Source organism: Erythrolamprus reginae, chromosome 1, assembly GCF_031021105.1.
Source record: "Erythrolamprus reginae isolate rEryReg1 chromosome 1, rEryReg1.hap1, whole genome shotgun sequence".
Lineage (NCBI taxonomy): Eukaryota > Metazoa > Chordata > Lepidosauria > Squamata > Dipsadidae > Erythrolamprus > Erythrolamprus reginae.
In genome coordinates this window covers 80,945,635-80,965,748 of record NC_091950.1, presented here as the reverse complement: position 1 = coordinate 80,965,748, position 20,114 = coordinate 80,945,635, and the positions used below count along the sequence as shown (strand labels likewise).

At 39.6% G+C, this 20,114-nt stretch overlaps 1 long non-coding RNA gene across 4 annotated transcripts in view; it reads left to right on the top strand.

Moving 5' to 3' along the window:
* LOC139169789 (uncharacterized) overlaps window positions 1–17,460 on the top strand; it is a 45,037-nt gene extending 27,577 nt beyond the window's left edge. The window contains exons 4-6 of one of the 4 annotated variants that reach the window (XR_011559522.1): window positions 840–938; window positions 4,301–4,416; window positions 14,945–15,981. This is a non-coding gene — a long non-coding RNA (uncharacterized lncRNA). Of the gene's footprint in view, window positions 1–839; window positions 939–4,300; window positions 4,417–8,375; window positions 8,756–14,944 lie in introns of those variants that run through there. The other 3 variants (XR_011559521.1, XR_011559524.1, XR_011559523.1) reach the window with 3 other exon arrangements.
* The last annotated feature ends 2,654 nt before the right edge of the window (window positions 17,461–20,114 follow it).

The window sequence follows — 20,114 nt, the reverse complement described above, 5'->3', positions numbered from 1 at the left end:
TTGGAATAGGACTTTTTCTTTTTGGACGGTACACTATTAGAAATAATGCAAGGACTAATCTGATTTTGACATTCATCTGAATAAAAGAAGTAGAAAACAATAAAGCATATCTGTGGTGCAGGCAGTGTCTTCGGCTCTTACCACATATTGCAATTATTATTATTATTATTATTATTATTATTATTATTATTATTATTATTATTATGTCAGTACAACACAGCAAACGAGATCACTATGCTGAATTTCATATTTCATCACCAGTCGGGCGCTTCCCAAGCACCTAGGACTGCATGATGTATCAGCGAATTATGTTTGCCGATCCCAGTAAAGCGGCCTTTTGCAATTGACAGATGGAGATTTTGTCAATTCTGATGGTTTTAAAATGTCCGCTGAGATCCTTTGGCACTGCGCCCAGCGTGCCAAGTACCACTGGGACCACTTTCACTGGCTTATGCCAGAGTCGTTGCAGATCGATTTTTAGATCTTCGTATTTCACTAATTTCTCTAGCTGCTTCTCCTCAATTCTGCTGTCTCCTGGGATTGCGATGTCGATGATCCATACTTTCTTTTTCTCCACGATCACAATGTCTGGTGTGTTGTGCTTCAGAATTTGGTCAGTCTGAAGTCGGAAGTCCCACAGTAGTTTTGCTTGCTCATTTTCGACCACTTTTTCGGGCTTATGATCCCACCAGTTCTTTGCCACTGGTAAATGGTTGTTCCGGCACAGGTTCCAGTGGATCATCTGTGCCACAGCATCATGTCTATGCTTGTAGTCAGTCTGTGTGATCTTTTTGCAGCAGCTGAGTATGTGATTGATTGTTTCATCTGTTTCTTTACAGAGTCTGCACTTTGGATCGTCTGTTGATTTTTCAATTCTAATGGCCTGTTCTTGTGCCGCCAGTATTAGTCCTTCTGTCTCCTTTTTGAGTGCTCCACTTGTAAGCCACTACCAGGTCTTTTCTTTATCCACTTTGCCTTCAATCTTCTCCAAAAACTTATTTTTTAAAATTATTGTTATTGTTATTATTATTATTATTATTATTATTATTATTATTATTATTATTAATTAGATTTGTATGCCGCCCCTCTCCACAGACTCGGGGGGGGGGGCGGCTATGGCAGATCTAAAACATCTACTTTCAATCACAAATTTTTGGTTAATTCAGATGTCAGGTCATTTGAGAAGTTGCACTCATTTTGAAGGAACATAGCTAAAGCTTCCATTCTAGATGTGAGGTTGGAGAAAAGGCAGGAATGGAATTGAGTGTTCGGTTTCATTCTGTTCAATATTTATATGACTATCCCTCTTATACACAGTAATCCTGGAAGGTTCATAGCAACAATGAAACATAAAAAGAAAATAAAAACAAAAAACTACAGTTCATGGGGCCTCAAAGACTATACTCCCCGATGCATCAGCTGAACAAGCTCCAGTCTCATCTTAGCCCAGCACTTAGGAAAGATCATTTCCTTCTGGAAATCCAAAAGGGTGGGGCCTTCGGAATTTCAGGGGAAAGGGTTGTTAATTTCTTTTTAATCCACCTAAGCATTTGAGAGCTCATGATAGCAGAGTTGAAATATTTATGAGGCCCTGATATACAACTATACTGGTGGACATGTTTGCTTTTACATGATTGTATTTATGTAAAAGTCTTCTGTTTCTGTAAACTGCCTGGAGATGCATTGCATGACAGATAGTGTGTAAATATTTGAATCAAAGTGATAAAGGAGTGAAGGGGAACAGGGAAATAATCCAGGGACTCAGTTTCAGCTGCAGAAAGAACAGAGGGTAAGCTCAGCAGATTTTGGTAAATGTGGAACTTTCTGAAAAGAGACACTCAAAGGAGCCTTCTTATACTGGTAGGCTACTATATCAATTAGAATCTAGAATCAAGTTGAAAGGAAATTAGAAATCACCTCCTGCTCAGTACAGGATTCACTAGTAGTGATGGTGAACCTTTTTTTAGTTTGCGTGCCAAAAGTGGGGTGCGGGGGAGTTTCTAATGTATGTGTGCCCATACCCATAATTCCATGTGGCCCCCACGCATGCATGCATGATCCCCCCACTGCCCCATGCGATGGAGCGTTCCCGGAGGCCCTCCGGAGGCAGAAAATGGCTCATTTGCCAACTTCCATTTGAACCGGAAGCCCTGTTGTTTTGGCTCTCCCCAAGTTCCAGAGCGTTTCTAGAAGATCGGGGAGGGCGAAAACGGCCTTCCCTACCCCTTCGAAGGTCTTCCAGAGATTGGAAATGTTCCATTTCAAGTTGGGACACTACCATGATGGTGTGAGTTTGACACCCCTGAGCTAGAGACTTGTGTGTTCTCACTTTATCTTAGGCACAAAGCCAGCTGGGTGATTATGGCTCAGTTATGATCCTCAACTATAGAAGTAAAGCAATAGCAGACTACTTCTAAAAATACTGGGGAGACTAATCTAGATCATTTCCAGGAGTCAGTAGAGGTACCCTGTCCCCAAAACGTGAGGGGAAACTGATCATTTTCTCCATGAGATAAGAATTCATGTCTCAGTCACATCCCTGCTGAATCATATCTCTGCTTCTTTTTTTTCCAAGCTAAAGAGTCTCAAATATTCTAGACTGTAGGAAAGGTGATGAAGGCTCACTACAGCCTAACTCTTACATATAGGATCTGTCTGCTAAACAGAAAAGCCAGGGCATCACAGAAAAATAAAAATTAGGAAAACCCAGCACGCTTGGATTTTTTAAAAAAATGATTCAGGAATTTGAATTGATTCAAATATTTAAATTGAATTGGTTTTCTTCAAACTATGGAAACAGCATGGAAAATGGGTATTTTTACATAGGCAAATATCTGTTCAAATGCATGAACAGGATCTGAATATTTTTGATATGATTTGAACATTTATATTGAAAGGGTAATTTAACAATTGTTTCTTCAGAACAAATCTTCAAACTGAATATTCACTCACTGTCAGGGTTCTAAGTAACACCCCCAATGAAAGAAGATTCCATGGCTTGAAGTTCCTCAAAATGCCATATTGGCATGTGTGCAAGCAAAAAAATCATGTGCACACGAGTGCCCTCTCATGAGATTTTGCTTCCATGCATGCACAGGAAGCAAAATGAACCTAAAAATTCAAAAAAAGAGATGGCGAAGACAGCACCAGATTCGTTGCACACAAATTATGTAATGGAATGGAGCTCTGGGGCATACTGGTATGAACCCATCACTGGTCCATCCCAGGGTCCAATCAAGCATCTGGAGTTACACCCCTCCAGGTGCAGGGCAGAATGTCCTTGATTCTCAGAGAAAGGAATGTTATTGCGACAATATGTCTCCCCAGCTCCATACAATCCCCCCTTCCAGTTTTCCACATCATTAAATGTGGCTGGACTAAAGATCCAATGCCTAAGATGGCTTCCAGGCCTGACACCTAGCTTTCAAGAAACTGTAAAAAAAGTAAAATGTAGCACTTAATTAGAAAAATTACCATTAATAGAGAAATAAATTCTGAACAATTTTATGTTCAAATATGAAATCAGGTATTAAAAGATTATGACAATAGGAATTCAGGCTATATTATTGAATTGGATGCCACTAATACTTGTAATAAGCTTAATTTAATTTCAGAAGAATATAAACAATTGTGTCATTTTCTATTGATACTGTTAACTTTCCTCCAAATTTTCATATGCATGTTCCCAGGATTCCCAGATGCCGATAAATTGGAAATTATAGTTCCCAAACATCGGGAAAATAATAAATTAAGAGAAACTGATTCACAAAATGCCTTTGCTCTAGAAGCTAAATTGAATGTGACACGAGATTGTTGCACTTTTTTTGATGTTTTCAGGATATTTTTTTTTTACCAAGTTTACATGACTTTGTTTTTATGATTTAGTTAAGTGTAAGATGTTCATGGACCCATCAAGCTGAAAAAATGGAGTGTAAATAATTATATAAATCAAGCCCAAGAAGAATCCCAGACAATTAAATTTATAAAGACTACAGAGGTCAACCTTTTATTTGTTACTCCTGACATTAAAATAGAATGATAAACCCCAGTTGTGAGTTTCCGCTTTTCTTCCTTTTGGGGAAGATACACTTTATAGATCCCATTTAAGATTATAATATGCATTCTAACAACCCTACATATGCAACAGATTACATCAAAGTCATGTCAGGGGTAAATAAAAAAGATCAAACGTTGAAACCATATGATGCCTGCCACAAAGAAAAATAAGGGTTTTTTTTCTTTTAATGTAATCAGTATGGAGTATTGTATTGTGTGTTCTGCCTTTGTTTCTCAATTATAGAAGCTGTAACTTTAAGAAAAAATACATTTGTGGATGTTAGCTATTCTTTGGATAGCAAGAAGAGCTGCTACCAAGGCAAGAGTCACATAAAAGGGATCTAAGCCTGGGACAAGAAGGTAAGATGAGTAAACATTTTAAACAAGCTCCTCCCTAGATACACAAAGATAAAGGAAGGGAGGTAGAAGGGTATTCCACTTTGAAAGATTTTATACTATAGCTTTAGAATGAAAGTATTACTGCATGGCATTGGTTCCACATTCTGATATATCATGAAGAACTCTTAATGCAGCAGCCCACTCTATTAGGTGACAGCTTGTATAAAATACCTTGGGACTATGGTCATTTAGCCAACTTAAGTCCATTTAATAGTAGTATTATCTAGCCATTTTTAATCACTTTTTGAAGGGAAATATTATGTTCTCTATTGAAGGCTTTGTTGAGGTTCAGGTATACTGTGAAGCATTCCCTTGATCTATTAAATTGGCAACTATTTGGAAGAAAGATATAGGGTTAGTTCAGCATACTGTATTTTTCAGAATATAAGACCACTGTCCCCTCCAAAAGAGAGTGGAAATGACAGTGCATCTTATACACTGAATACAACCATTTTTGGCCTCCCGAAGCTCTGCCCAGCAACCCATGCGGATCCAGTGTGGGTTTTGCCTCCCAAGGATAATCATATCTGTCTGTCCATCACCCTGGGGAATTATTGACCCCCCTCAGAGAGGGTCCACAATTTGGGCGTTCTCCTCGATCCACAGCTGATGTTAGAACACCATCTTTCGGCTGTGGCAAGGGAGGCATTTGCCCAGGTTCGCCTGGTGCACCAGTTTGTGGCCCTATTTGGACAGGGAGTCTCTGCTCACAGTCACTCATGCCCTTATCACCTCGAGGTTCGACTACTGCAACGCTCTCTACATGGGGCTACCTCTGAAGAGTGTTCCGAAACTTCAAATCGTGCTGAATACAGCCGCTTAAGCCTTCATGGGTCTCTCCAGATACACCCATGTTTCTCCAACCCTCTGCGGACTGCATTGCTTGCCTATTGGTTTCTGGAGACAATTCAAAATGTTGGTGATGACCTATAAATCCCTACATGACATTGGACCAGATTACTTACAGGACTGCCTTCTGCCGCATGAATCCCAGTGACCGGTTAGGTCCCACAGAGTTGGCCTTCTCCGGGTCCCATCAGCTAGACAATGTCCTCTGGCGGGGCTCAGGGGAAGAGCCTTCTCTGTGGCGGCCCCGGCCCTCTGGAATCAGCTGCCTCCAGAGATTCATACTGCCCCCACCCACCTCGCCTTTCACAAGAGCCACAAAATTCATTTATGTTGCCAGGCATGGAGCAATTAGATCAAGCCCCCTTCCCCTGTTTACAAGATGTAATGTGTGGCTGTGAATGAATTGGCGGACTGATTTTAATATACAGTACTGTATATGGGGTTTTAGTAGTAATTTTTAATTAATTAGATTTGTTGTGTTGTTTTTGTATCCTGTGAGCCGCCCTGAGTCTTCGGAGAAGGGCGGCATACAAATCTAATAAATAATAATAATAATAATAATAATAATAATAATAATAATAATAATAATAATAATAATAATAATGAAAAGTATCTCTGTCTTGTCCCTTTGTAAATGTCCATTGCCAAAAGTCTGTCTAGGAACAGAAGATGTAAATTGTGATTATTCAGGGTAGCCAATTAGAAAATACATCTCTGAGATTGGTTTTGTATATGGTAACTGTAGTGGTACTATTATACACACAATAAATACTGAAACACACACATTAGATGAGTGGGTTGTGAAGAGGTTAGAATGGTATCCAAGGAAATAGTAAAAATGACTTGTTTGATCAGTGATAATCAAATACTTTTATTAAAGGCTGGAAATCCTTTGGACTTTTTGCGGAAAATGGAAAAAATGAACTGGGTGATTGATCAACTGGATTTGCTCATTAAAAATGGTTTGACATGAGAGAAAGGGAATTTTAATTTAATTTTAATAAAAGAGGACAGAGAATAAGTTTTGTAATTTGAAAAGATGATTGGAAGTCACATCTTTATGTATCTTCTTTTTATTTTATTTCTATTTCTTTTCACACTTTTCCTATCTTTTTTGTTTCTTGTTTTTAATTTTACTCTATATTAATTCATGTTTTCTTTTGCTTTTGTGAAGATCTTTAATAAAAAATTAAGAAATAAATAAACTAATTATTCAGTAGGCAGGTGTCACCTGTTTATCTTGTTCGGGTGTTTGAATTTGAAGCTTTTTTTTTGGCAACCCAACCTAGGACTCCTAAACATACTCATTATCCAGTATTCTGTTTATGGTACTGTAGTACAGCTCATCTGATTGCTGATGCTATTTTTGTACATCAGTTTCATTTCCCCCTTTTTAATCCCATTGTTTCTCTCTCTCTTTCTCCATCTCTCTGGATTCTCCCCTTCTTTGCAAACATTCCTATTTTCTGTTCCTTAAAAGTTTTACGCCCTGGCCATCTTCTCTGTCAAAACTAGACCCTATGAGTAATTAATATTTGCATGATAATACTAATGTGTCATTGTTCATTGTTAAAAGTTAACTATACTGGAAATTAAGAAAAAAGAGAACCACATAGCACTCCAGTTTGCAATTTTGAGTTATCCAAAAATTCATTCTTTGCTCAGCAAGATGTTTATGTCGCATATAATGCCAAACTAACAACATAAAGAACTGTAAATATAAAGAAGGTAAGTAGGAAAGGGGATCAAGAAGAATTTTAAATAAAAGCAGAAGAAGCAAACTTCCTGTAATTATCAACAATGGAGGGTTAGGATTGCTCATTTATCTATTTTAAAAAATGCTGTTTTCCCCCAAACTTAGCACATTTTAAAAGAAAATAAGCGTATGAAAGCTAGTGCTTGTATTTTACTTAAGCTCCACTGCCCTGTAATTTGATAGATACTATAGGATGGAAATGCACATGAATTATTTTATGCATTTGAGCTCTTCACTTGTTAAAAGTACAGTCCTATACACACACACAATACATTAAGCAATTGTAAACCTGGTAAACTGTTGTGAACTTTTAAAAAACAAAATAATAGTGAAAATACACTTACTTAAGAACCTGGTCACAGAACGAATTAAGTTCTTAAGTAGAGGTACCACTGTAGTTGCATAGACAAATAAATCTACAATAATTCTTTCTTCTACTACCATCATCCCCTCTATTTAACGTGTGTGTGTGTCATGACATGGTTTAACACTTTGTGACATACTGGATGGCTTCTCATGGACAAACTATGATCAACACTTTGCCATAACTTTCATTGCAAATGGAAAACCTGAATTTCAGTCAATTTAAAACTATTCCTTCTTGAGCAAAGAGTCTATATAAGGCATTTGACACTCTACATGTTTACTTAGAACTAATTCTCACTCAGATCACTGAGAACTTTGAAATAGAGAGGATTATGCTACAACATATTCCTTATGGAAAATTTTCCACTCAACTCCATTTAAAATGAAAGGGTTCACTAATTGTGGGCTTGGTGTGGCAGAACATTTTAAATATAGGTCTTGTCCCCATTCTTAGTTAAACTGACTTCATTCTAAGCAGGTCATCAGAAGTTTAGCAGTAGAGAAACTTTCTGTGGAACTTGCTCAATTATAAACTAATGTTCTAGTTAAGGTGAACTTATGCTCATTTTGTTTCATTTTTAAAATATGGTGGGTTTTTAGCAGTAATGGGTTTCACTTATCTTTGCTACCAGTTCAGAACTGTGAACACATGTGTGAGGTGCTTCTGGGCATTCACAGAATCTTCTGCACATGTGCAGATCATCTGTGATGACATCCGGGTAGATGGGTGGTACCTCCCATCGCCACCACTACTGGTTCACCCAAACTGGGGCGAGCTGGTAGCAGCCCACCACTGGTTCTTAGGTATAATTCAGATATGAAGGCTAGTGTCAGGCTGAACCATTTGAGTTGGGGGTCTTGGCCTGCCACACTTTATGCTAGCTGTGGGAATTTGGGAGGGATAATTGTACGAGGTTGTCTGCATGTAGCCATAACAAATTCCTTCTAGACTGTCAAGGCCATCCTTTGTCTCTGCACTTCTACACCTGCACAGAAGAAGATGGAAGTTTCAGCCAAGTTGTCAGATGAAGATTGGTCAATGTGATGGACTTGGGGGTGTGGGGACAAGGGCTTGAACTTTCAACTGGGTGGAGAAACCCACGGGACTCCAGATTCAGGTTTCTGCCAGATGTGCCAACTATGGTTCTGCAAATAAATTGGAACTTTGAGGAATACTTTGCCTCGGACTCTGATTGAATTTTCAAAGCTATTTGGAACCTAACAACCAAGAAAATAAATGCCTAAATCCAAGGCATGTAATTCTGTGACAGTTGTCTGAGAACAATATTGACCATGCTTGTTCATTGATGTTTTTATGGAACTGTGTGGATAAGAGCCACTGTACCAGAGCAGTGTGGTAGTAGTGGACAATGCTATAGTTACTTATCATATAATTCCAAGAGAACTGATAGAGAAGAATGACTTGTTGTTATTAGTTGGGAAGTCATGTCCGGCCCATTGCGACCCCATGGACATTGTTCCTTCAGGCCTTCCTGTCCTCTACTGTCCTCTGGAGTTCATGTAAGCTCATGCTAACTGCTTCAGTGATTCCATCCAGCTGGACATCCATGTCCAGTCAGCGAAGCAGTGGAAGTGATGTGCCGGTGCCTGGAGGCTGTTGGGGACTGGATGGGTGTCAACAAACTCAAACTCAATCCAGACAAGACGGAGTGGCTGTGGGTGTTGCCTCCCAAGGACAATTCCATCTGTCCGGCCATTACCCTGGGGGGGGAACTACTGACCCCCTCAGAGAGGGTGTGCAACTTGGGCGTCCTCCTCGACCCACAGCTGACATTGGAACATCATCTTTTGGCTGTGGCGAGGAGGGCGTTTGCCCAGGTTCGCCTGGTGCACCAGTTGCGGCCCTATTTGGACAGGGAGTCATTGCTCACAGTCACTCATGCCCTTATCACCTCGAGGTTCGATTACTGCAACGCTCTCTACATGGGGCTACCTTTGAAAAGTGTTCGGAAACTTCAGATCGTGCAGAACGCAGCCGCGAGAGCTATCGTGGGGCTTCCTAGATTCGCCCACGTTTCTACAACACTCCGTGGCTTGCATTGGCTGCCGATCAGTTTCTGGTCACAATTCAAAGTGTTGGTCATGACCTTTAAAGCCCTACATGGCATTGGACCAGAATACCTCCGGAACCGCCTACTACCGCACGAATCCCAGCGGCCGATAAGGTCCCACAGAGTTGGCCTTCTCCGGGTCCCGTCGACTAAACAATGTCGTCTGGCGGGCCCCAAGGGAAGAGCCTTCTCTGTGGCGGCCCCGGCCCTCTGGAATCAACTCCCCCCGGAGATTAGAACTGCTCCCACCCTCCTCGTCTTCCGTAAACTACTTAAGACCCATCTATACCGCCAGGCATGGGGGATTTGAGACACCTTTCCCCCAAGCTTATTATAATTTATGTTTGGTATGTATGTGCTGTTTGGTTTTTTTAATTGATAGGGTTTTTTAGTTTTTTCTTAATATTAGATTTGTGCCTGTACAATATTGTTTTATCGCTTGTTGTGAGCCGCCCCGAGTCTTCGGAGAGGGGCGGCATACAAATCTAATAAATTATTATTATTAATTATTATTATTATTACTTCATTCTCTGTCGTCCCCTTTTTCTTTTGCCCTCAATATTTCCCACATTAGGCTGTTCTCCAGTGAGTCCTTCCTTCTCATTAGGAGACCAGAGTATTTGAGTTTCGTCTTCAGGATCTTGCCTTCTAAAGAGCAGTCAGGGTTGATCTCCTTTAGGACTGACCGGTTTTATCGCCTTGCAGTCCAAGGAGTCTTCTCCAGTACTATAGTTCAAAGGCCTCAATTTTTTGGCGCTCAACCATTTTTATGGTTCAACTTTCATAGCCATACAATGCAACTGGGAAAACCATAGCCTTGACTATATGCACTTTTGTTGGCCGGGTGATGTCTCAGCTTACATAGTGAGCTTATATGAAACAATTTTCATATATGAACTAAAATAAGCAGCTCAGTAAGCTTCACCTCTTGTTTTATATGATTTGGTGGGGAAAGACCATAATGCACCTGGAATCATTGGTTATAATAATGGCATAAATACTTTTTTGTGTGGCTTTCTTTAAAGTATTCTAATTAACTTTGTATCACTGATTCTGTCTTTTTCATTTTTTAAAAAAATGGATTTTAAATCTAATGCATTTGTTTACCCAAACATGTTAGGCCATTTAATAGTTTTACTGATTGCTGCTTTTATGTTTGCTTGCTTTTGTATTTATTCAATTTATTTTTTTCCTGCTTCTAAATGCCTATAGATAAGTTAAAATATATGATAACAATCTGGCAAAATGGCGACCTGGCAAATACCACAACACCCCACCTTCAAGTAATATCTAGCAAAGGGAGCCCCAAGCCAACCTGTCCCAAGGCCAGAGAGGATTAGACAGCTCTTTATGGCTTTTAGAGCACCAAAGATGTGGAAGCAATCAAAATCTCAGGGGGAACCACACTCCAAATGACAGAAAATGTAACTTTCTGCTTGCTGATATGTGGCATTGTTTATTGGAGTAATCGCAGCTTCTGCTCTGGCAATCTCACGCTATTCACCAGAGCCTAGAAAACTTTTGCCAGACCCATCCTTGAATACCGTTCATCTGTCTGGAACCCATACCACATCTCGGACATCAACACCCTTGAAAATGTCCAAAGATACTTCACCAGAAGAGCCTTCACTCCTCCACTCGAAACAGAATACCCTACAAAAGCAGACTATCAATCCAAGGTCTAGAAAGCTTAGAACTACGTCGCCTAAAACACGATCTAAGTATTGCCCACAAGATCATATGCTGCAACGTTCTAGCTGTCAATGACTATTTCAGCTTCAATCGCAACAACACAAGAGCACGCAACAGATTCAAACTTAATATTAACCGCTCCAAACTTGACTGTAAAAAATATGACTTCAGCAACCGAGTTGTCGAAACGTGGAACTCATTACCTGACTCGGTAGTGTCAACCCCTAACCTCAAACATTTTTCCCTTAGACTATCCACGATTGACCTCTCCAGGTTCCTTAGAGGTCAGTATAAGGGGCGTGCATAAGTGCACCAGTGTGCCTTCCGCCCCCTGTCCAGTTGTCTCTCCTTATCTCATTTATCTTTTCTTCCTTTCAAATATGCTCACCTATACTTTTATATCTTTTCTTCTATTCTTTTCTTTACTTATATTATTACATATCTTTCTCTTCAATGTGTATTATGTATTGGACAAAATAAATAAATAAAAATTAAATAAATAAATAAATAAAATAAAATAAATCTGGACCATATCAATTTTCTCTACAAATCAGCAAATCAGACACCATGGAAGATAGATAATCATTTCCACTAACCAGGCCATGCTATGTAGAGCTTTGTAGGTTAAAACCAGCACCTTGTATCGCATCCTGAGGCAAATTAGCAGCTGCCTCAGCAGGGCTATCACATGTGCATATCAAGGACTAGTGAGATCTGGACTAGTGAAAGCTTCCACAGTGGTATTCAATGACATGTTACGTTATTGTTATTGATTTATTGAACATTATAACACAGCAGTAGGCAAAGTTTTTCAGGTCAGGAGAATGTCTGTTCAGGGCTGCCCTTCACAAATGGATGAAACCAAATACCCCTCCCCTGTATAACAATATTTAACAAAATGATATTTTAGTTTTTGACACTAACAAGGCAGGCTTTGGACAATAAAAGGAGGCAGGGACTTTAGGTAGGGAGGACTGAATGACAAATGGAACAAAGATAAATGAAAGACAAATAATGTCAGATCACAAACAGGTTATAAGGATTTGCAGAAGAGGATACCATCAGAAGGGATGCTTTTGAGTGCTTTGAAATGTAACATGGAAAATCCTGAGCAAAATTGGCTATTTTCACAAATGAGGTGCAGTTACCTTTTATCTTATCTAATTTATATGCTGCCCAACTACCAAAGGACTCTGGGTGGCTTAACAACAGAATAAAATGTTAAAAACATCTTAAACATTAACACACTTTAAAACCCATACATATCATTCCAGGGCCGGATCTCACCAATTACAACCGTGAGATCAATGGCCCGAGTCCTGCTGGAAAAAGCTAGGTCTTAACTGATTTTTGGAAGGTCAATAAGGTGGAGGCAACCATGACCTCTGCAGGTAACTGGCTCCAGAGAAGCGGGACAGCCACAGAAAAGGCCCTCCCCTGTGGGCCTGCTAGCTGACACTGTTTAGCTGATGGGACATAGAGGAGACCAACTCTGTGGGATCTCGCCAGTTGCTGGAAGTTGTGTGATAGAAGGCGGACTTGAAGATAACCTGGCCCTAAATCATGTAGGGCTTTAAAGGTAATGACCAACACCTTGAATTTTGCCTGGAGACCAATAGGAAGCCAGTGCAGCTTGCAGAGTGATGGAGTTTTGTGGGTGTACCTAGGCACACCCACAACAGCTCATGCGGCTGCGTTCTGGACTAATTGTAGTCTCCTAATGCTCTTCAAGGGTAGCCCCATGTAGAACGCATTGCAGTAGTCGAGCTGTGAGGTGACAAGGGCATTGAGTGACTGAGAAGAGAATCCCTATCCAAATGGGGTCACAACTGGTGTACCAGGCAAACCTGTGTGAAGGTTTCCCCTAACCACAGCTGAAAGGTGTTGTTCTAATTTAAGCTGCGGATCTAGGAGGACTCCCAAGTTGTGGACCCATTCAGAAGGGGTCAAAATCCTCCCCCTCGAGTTATGGATGGACAGATGGAACAGTCATTGGGAGGCTGTTCCATCCAGAGAAGCCACTTGGACTTGTCAGGGTTGAGCTTAATTTTGTTAACTCCATCCAGACTCTCACAGCCTCCAGGCACTGGCACATCATGTCTACGGCTTTGCTGAATTGACATGGGGTGGAAATGTACAGCTGAGTGTCATCAGTATACTGTTGGAAACTCATGATTTCCATGATGAGAGGTCTGGGGTTGATCTCTGTCCTCCTCCTAACCCTGACTGAGATCAATCAGAGAGACAGAAGGAGAACCACCATAATATGGTGCCTCGTAGCCCCAATTCTCTTAGCTGTCCCAGAAGGATACCATGATCAATGGTATCAAAAGCAGTGAAAGGTCAAGTAGCACCAAGATTGAGGAGTGACCCCCATCTCAGGCTTACCAAAGATCATCCATCTGAGCAACCAAAGCAGTTTCCATGCTGCAACCAGGCCTGAAGCCAGATTGGAAGGGGTCCAGATAACCTGTTTCATCCAATAACTATTGGAGCTGAAGTTCCACCACTATCTCAACAATCTTCCCTACAAAGGATAGGTTGGAGACTGGACGAAGGTTCTTTAATTCAGCTGAATCCAGAGAAGGCTTCTTGAGAAGGGGTTGCACAACCGCTCCCTTTAACAGTTGTGGAAGGGAGCCCTCACTCAAGGATGTATTAAATAATGCCTGGAGCCAGTCTCGTGTCACCCCCTTAATGGTTGAGACCAGCTAGTACGGGTCCAATAGACAAGTGGAGGAACTCATCGTTCCCAAAGGAGGGTCCCGTTATCGCTGTCAGGTACTGTTTGTTTGTTTGTTTGTTTGACTTCTATGCCACCCAATCCCGAAGGACTTAGGGCGGCTTACAATAACAGTATGAATACAACAAATAGATACAAAACAGTAAAAGAAGTCGAACATTATCTAAGGCTGAAACATTAACAAACTAAAACCCCTTATAAGAAATGGCGGTCACACTCATTTACATGCACACCATTCATACAATTGGCCATTGAAAATGTAAATTTATGGCTCCCAGGCCTGCTGGCAAAGCCAGGTCTTCATGGCCTTGTGAAAGGCCAGCAGGGTGGGAGTAGTACAGATATCGGGGGGAAGTTGATTCCATAGAGCTGGGGCAGCCACAAAGAAGGCCCTCCCATATGGTCCCGCCAACCTGCATTGCTTAGTCAATGGGAGCTGGAGGAAGCCAACTCTGAACTCTTATTGGTCTCTGGGAGGTATGCGGCAGGAGACAGTCCCATAAATGGTCTGTTGGGGGGGACTGGTGCTGTTCCAACTGGATGTATCCTCATGCAGGCCAGGACAAAAGTGCAAAAGTTGTCGAAGTCCTCCACCATCTGACAGTGGTTGGAGCCTGGGGTAAAACCCGGGAGGGAGGATGGACAGAAAAGTACAGTAGTCTGAGCCCATGGTGAAAATCTCCTCCAGAATTGTCTCCTGGTACTGGCAGTGGGGTCTAGAGGGTAGGCAGCTGGTGTTATTGCCACTGCCACCACGAGCCAGAGGGCCCAAGGCTGCGTTCGGCCTGCGCCCTTCAAGGGAAGTCCATTGGGTGGGGTTTTGCTTTTAGTGATTCTGCTTAGAAAGAAAAATTATTAATACACAGCAGTCTGATACACATTTTATAGATTTAGCTGTGGATCTATTTTCTGACAATGGATAGAATTTATCATTCAATAACTTTATAGAGCTGCTACTACTTCTTTTTAAAGAAACTGCTCCTTAAACTTCCTCTCTGGTTCTTTTTTCAGTCTGACATTCTGGTTGATTGAATAATAAATCTCCCAAAAGAGGAAGCCTGGCTGAAGTATCCATGTGACTCAAGCGCTGTTGCCAAGCTGGAAATGGAATTATGTCTTTTGGACCACAGTTTTTTTTTTAACTGGACAATTCATTGCAAAATAGCTCATGCAGGGCGCAACATCTTGACATGCATGCACAAACACAGCAGGAACTGATCACACAAAGGCTTCTTCCCACACAGAATGGGAATCAGCTGATTTTGCAATATCCTGCCCACTTCCTCTCATTCATGGATCTGAATATAGAAAGCTAAAGTAGGATGTGAGAAGGAACAAGCTGCATATGGCCCCTTGTGGGAGTTGTATCATCATGTATCTCTCATAAATACCACGAGGAATCAGTAAGCCTGTTTGGAAAGACTCATGTTACCTTCAAATAATATATTTTTAAAAATTACTATGTTAGGAATTGTACTGGCTAATAACTAAACACAAATTCCCAGCAGAAAGATTATACTGTATTGTCTGGCTATTCTGCAAAAAGTAGCAGAAACTGAATTTTAGTACTTATGATCTTAATGGTTTTTTTTAAAATCCACCCCAGAATAAATCCTCCCAAAATATATCATCATCATCATCATGGAGAAAAACACCCCAAATGCACATATATACTAACCTTATCCAGGTTATATTTTGTAATTTTGCTTTTTATAAACACATTTTATAAATTTTAAATCAGGAGAAGAATTGAACTCATAGCTAGGTAGAAGTCAGTAGACATCATAGCCATGTAGTTTGCTCTAAACACTGTGTGAATGGCTTAGCCTTTCCATTCATTGATGTCTATATTTGTAATACTGGAGCCTGAATCATACTGACGACTCAAAATGTACCACTGTGCATTAAATGATTGACTCTCTGAAAATGTTGATGCAGTAGGTTACGAACGTAGAAAAAGCTAAAAGCTGAGCAAATACTATGTCAGGGACATCAATCATAGTTTTCAATATACTATCTGAATTGTTTGTAATAATGAATTAGTCAAAAAAGTCTAGTATGATGTGATGATCATGTCAGGCTTCAAAAGAAATCCAGTTATTTATTAGGAACTTCATGTTGACAGTCCAATGAAGCCAACTCTGATCTCACTTAATGTACGTCCCAGTTCTGACTGTTTTCCCCCCTCCGCCGAAGGCGTGTCATCAGTCACATTCACCAATGAAGTACTTTCTAGAATTGTAGAGATCACTCTGCTCTGGCCACTGTGGGTTTCCTTGGAGATGACCTCAGCTTATCAGTTGGACCGTGCTTTGTTTTGACTGAGATATCAATTCCTTGATGTAGCTGCATTCATTTTCCGATCCTCCTTGCCTATGGCAGGCCAGGGATGCTCTGCAAATTGACAACATTGTTCAACTAAAATGGTGACTTGGGCTCCTTCCTCATATGCCTCAGTTAAAAACTGGGAGCCTTATCTTCCATTGCTATGAAGTTACTACGCTAGGCGGAACATTGAGGACAGTGCCCTAGCACCAATGGACGATGAGTACTAGATCAAAGTTCAAAATCCCCCCCCATTTCCCCCTCTTCCTGATAGTTAATGATAATTTTCCTGAAAATTAATGCAGAAGTTCAACTTCATACATTGTTAGAATACACCTTTGCTGATTACATCTTCAAAGCCAATATCCTGAGGCTAACTATTCTGAGTTTATGCTGTGATCCTATATCACGCCATCATCTAAATGGGATTTTTCAAAAGAGTAAAATTTCATTTAATATATAGATCAATAAATCTTGGAGAACAATATGAGGAAAAAGAATCTGTAAAATTTACAAAATGCTTGGTTACTACTGTATTTTAAGACCAACCCCCCCCCCCCCCGAAAAGAGGGTGGAAATATCAGTGCTCCTTATACACCGAATATAGCCATTTTGTTTGCTGTCCTGAAGCCCCACCCACACCCTCAGTTTTTGTGAAACAAATTGGCCATTTTTTGCAAAAATTGGGTGGCAGAGGGTCTGGGAAGCCTGCAGAAAGCTCCTGGGGACTGGGGAAAGACAAAAATGTCCCAATTTTTGTGAAAAAATGTGCAAAACCTTGCCTATTTTTCCACAAAAATGGGGGCATTTTTGCTATCCCCCAGCAGACAGGAGTTCTCTGCAGACTTTCCAGGACCTTTGCCCAACCCATTTTTAATGGAAAAATTGGTGGAAATGGCCCATTTTTTTGCAAAAAGGGGGCATTTTTGCCCTCCCGCATCACCCAGGAGCTCCCTGCAAGCTTCCCAGACCCTTCCCCTCCTTCTTTGTGAAAAAACCCCAGGTGACAATAGCCATTTTTTCACAAAAACAGGGCTGTTTTTACTTTCTGATTACCTCATCTAGCATGACTAGAGGAGGAATTCTGAGTTGAAGTCCACTAGTCTTAAAGCTGTCAAATTTGAAGTTTGTAAAAAGTGTACATGGTTGTAAAAAGTATTAGGCTACACTGGCATTTTGTTAAATAATATATTAGTACACCATTCAGTTCAGAATACTTTCTTGTTTTACGTCTCTAAAATCTAGGTGCATCTTATACTCCAAAAAATACGGTATTTCGGGGGGGGGACGGACCCAGTAATCTGATTTTATTTAAAACTAAAGCTTCCTTACATCTGTAAAATAATGATTGTTGTTTCATGTCCACCACAGTTGCTGTGAGATATGTGACTTCCTTTATCTAAATGTTTTATGAAACTCATCCATGACCATTGACAAACTAAGATTGTTGCCGGTTAATGGCCATATATAAGGATGGATCAGTGAGCCATGAATATGTCTATGGAAGCATTACAAAGACAGATTACACTTCAAAGCCAGTAAAATGTATAAAAGATTAGCAGGCAAACAAAATACTAAGAGCATGGTTCTGGAATTAGAACTTGATGAATACTTGAGTCAACCAGAAATATGTTTTGGAAACATTTAATTTTTTTGCCTTCTAAAGGGAACTGAACTTTAAAATGAAAACCAGTGAAACATAGTTAATCATCCATCAGGCTGTTTAATCAGTTTGAGAACTAGGTATTACAGACAAGCAGTTAAGGGCACAGAGTAAATTTGACAGCTCAACTATTATTCATTTTATTGCTTTTTATTTTTATGTACTGATTATCTTGGGGTTACATTACAATGAAATGTAGGATGAACATTTTGTAAGTATATAAAATAAGGTTTTCACTGAAAAAATAAAGAAAAATAAAGATATTTGATGTAGATTTATTTTGGTTTTTTTTCTATTTTTACTGCAATTAAAATACTCTGAAGAGATTTCACAGGCCAAGAGAATAACTACAATAGAAAATGTATAATAAATAGCAAAAAATATTAATGAAGAAAAAGGCAAACAAACAGCAAAAAATAGTTTTAAATTTTAGATTCATGCCTTGGAAAGAATTTAATCACATGTTGGAGCTTTACTAAGTATACATGTACTTAGGCTCTGGGTGAACCTGAAAACGATGTGGCTTTCAAATATATTAGATTCAATATATTAAAGATGCAGCTGCTTTAGTAATACATATGCTCTTTAAAGCAGTTATGCCTTTTTAGGGCTCATGCAAAATACTTGAAAAAGATATGGATCAGTCAAGAAAACCTGTATTTTTACTCCCACATACCCCAAAACATTTCTTCAATCTGAATGGTTTCTTATCAAAAAGAAAGGAGAGATATCATTTTTTCCTCTTTAAATAAATACATATGTATGCTTCTGTCATAATTAGTGCAGTTTTAATATAATCATTTTGATCCTAGATATATGAAAGAAGGATGAAAATGAGATTTATGAGAATGTCAACTCTAATAGCTAACATATTGTTCTAGGATGCTTTTCAGCAAGGAGCTTCGTTTTCATCTTGCCGCTAAACACATTGAATTGAAACACATTTAATAGAAGTCAGCGGGGTTTGCTTAAAATGTTTCTATTCTTCTACTCGAAATGCAACAAACAGCACAAACTGGGAAAGGAAATGAATTAGAATTTGGCCCCCAGCAAAAGCAAGCTCCCTATAATCTCCCAACACCTGGAATATAGTACATATCTAATTACACAGGAGAAGAAAAACTATTTCATTTAGCTTTCTATATACAGCCTTTAGGTTAAGGAGAGAGAGTAGTACTCTACAATTTCAGTGATTGTTGTCTGTGTTTACCATAATTACAGAGATATTTTAGACTTCCGCATTTTGTTAGAAGCATAATATTGGGCAGTGAATAGCTGAAAACCACTTTAAGTAATCTGTTATTGTGGCCGTATCCTGGCGAACAGTATATTTAGGCGCCATTTGGTTAACAGGACTAGAGTCATTCCTCCCAAGCCTTCTTAAAGCTGTAGTCTTTGCAAATGTGTAGTAAGGAACTGAATGTGCATAAGAAGAGGTGAGGGCCATAACTTTATTTTCTCCTAAATAATTTTAAAGCAGAAATCTCTAGTATTTATTTATTTGTGTGTTTGTGCGTTTACAGCAATTGTATTAATTTATAATATCACATACAAAAAATACAAAAACAAAAAGAAGTAGGAAGGGAAACGGGAAGGGAAAAATGGGGGGGGTAGAAATCAACAGTCAATTTCCTAGAATAGAGTAATAATATCAAATCACAACTTTTTAGTTTTACCTAGTAGTTTAAGCTAGCCATTTCCATAACACCATATCTATCTAATCGGTAAAGCCCAAAATAAATAAAAAATTCTATCTCACACACCAGGTAGAAACAAAGGTACAATTGTGAGTTTTCCCCATTTTACGACCTTTCTTGCCATGGTTGTTAAGTAAATCACTGCAATTGTCAGATTTGTCTTACAGTTATTAAGTGAATCTGTCTTCCCTACTGACTTTGTTTTTCAAAAGATCATATGACCCTGAGACATTGCAACTATAATAAATATGAGTCAGTTTCCAAGTGTTTGAAATTTTATCACGTGACCATAGAAATGCTTGTGTAAAAAAAGATTGTAAGTTTCTTTTCCCCCACTGCCAGTGCTTTTTTCTAGTTCACTAAATGAACTGTTGTAAGTCAAAAATTATTGGTACTCTATTGTTGCAACAAATCAGGACAGAAAATTTATTAGTCCATTTCACTGGACACAAGGAAAATAGGGAGCAAACAAATTTAATTTCAATTCGAATTTTCC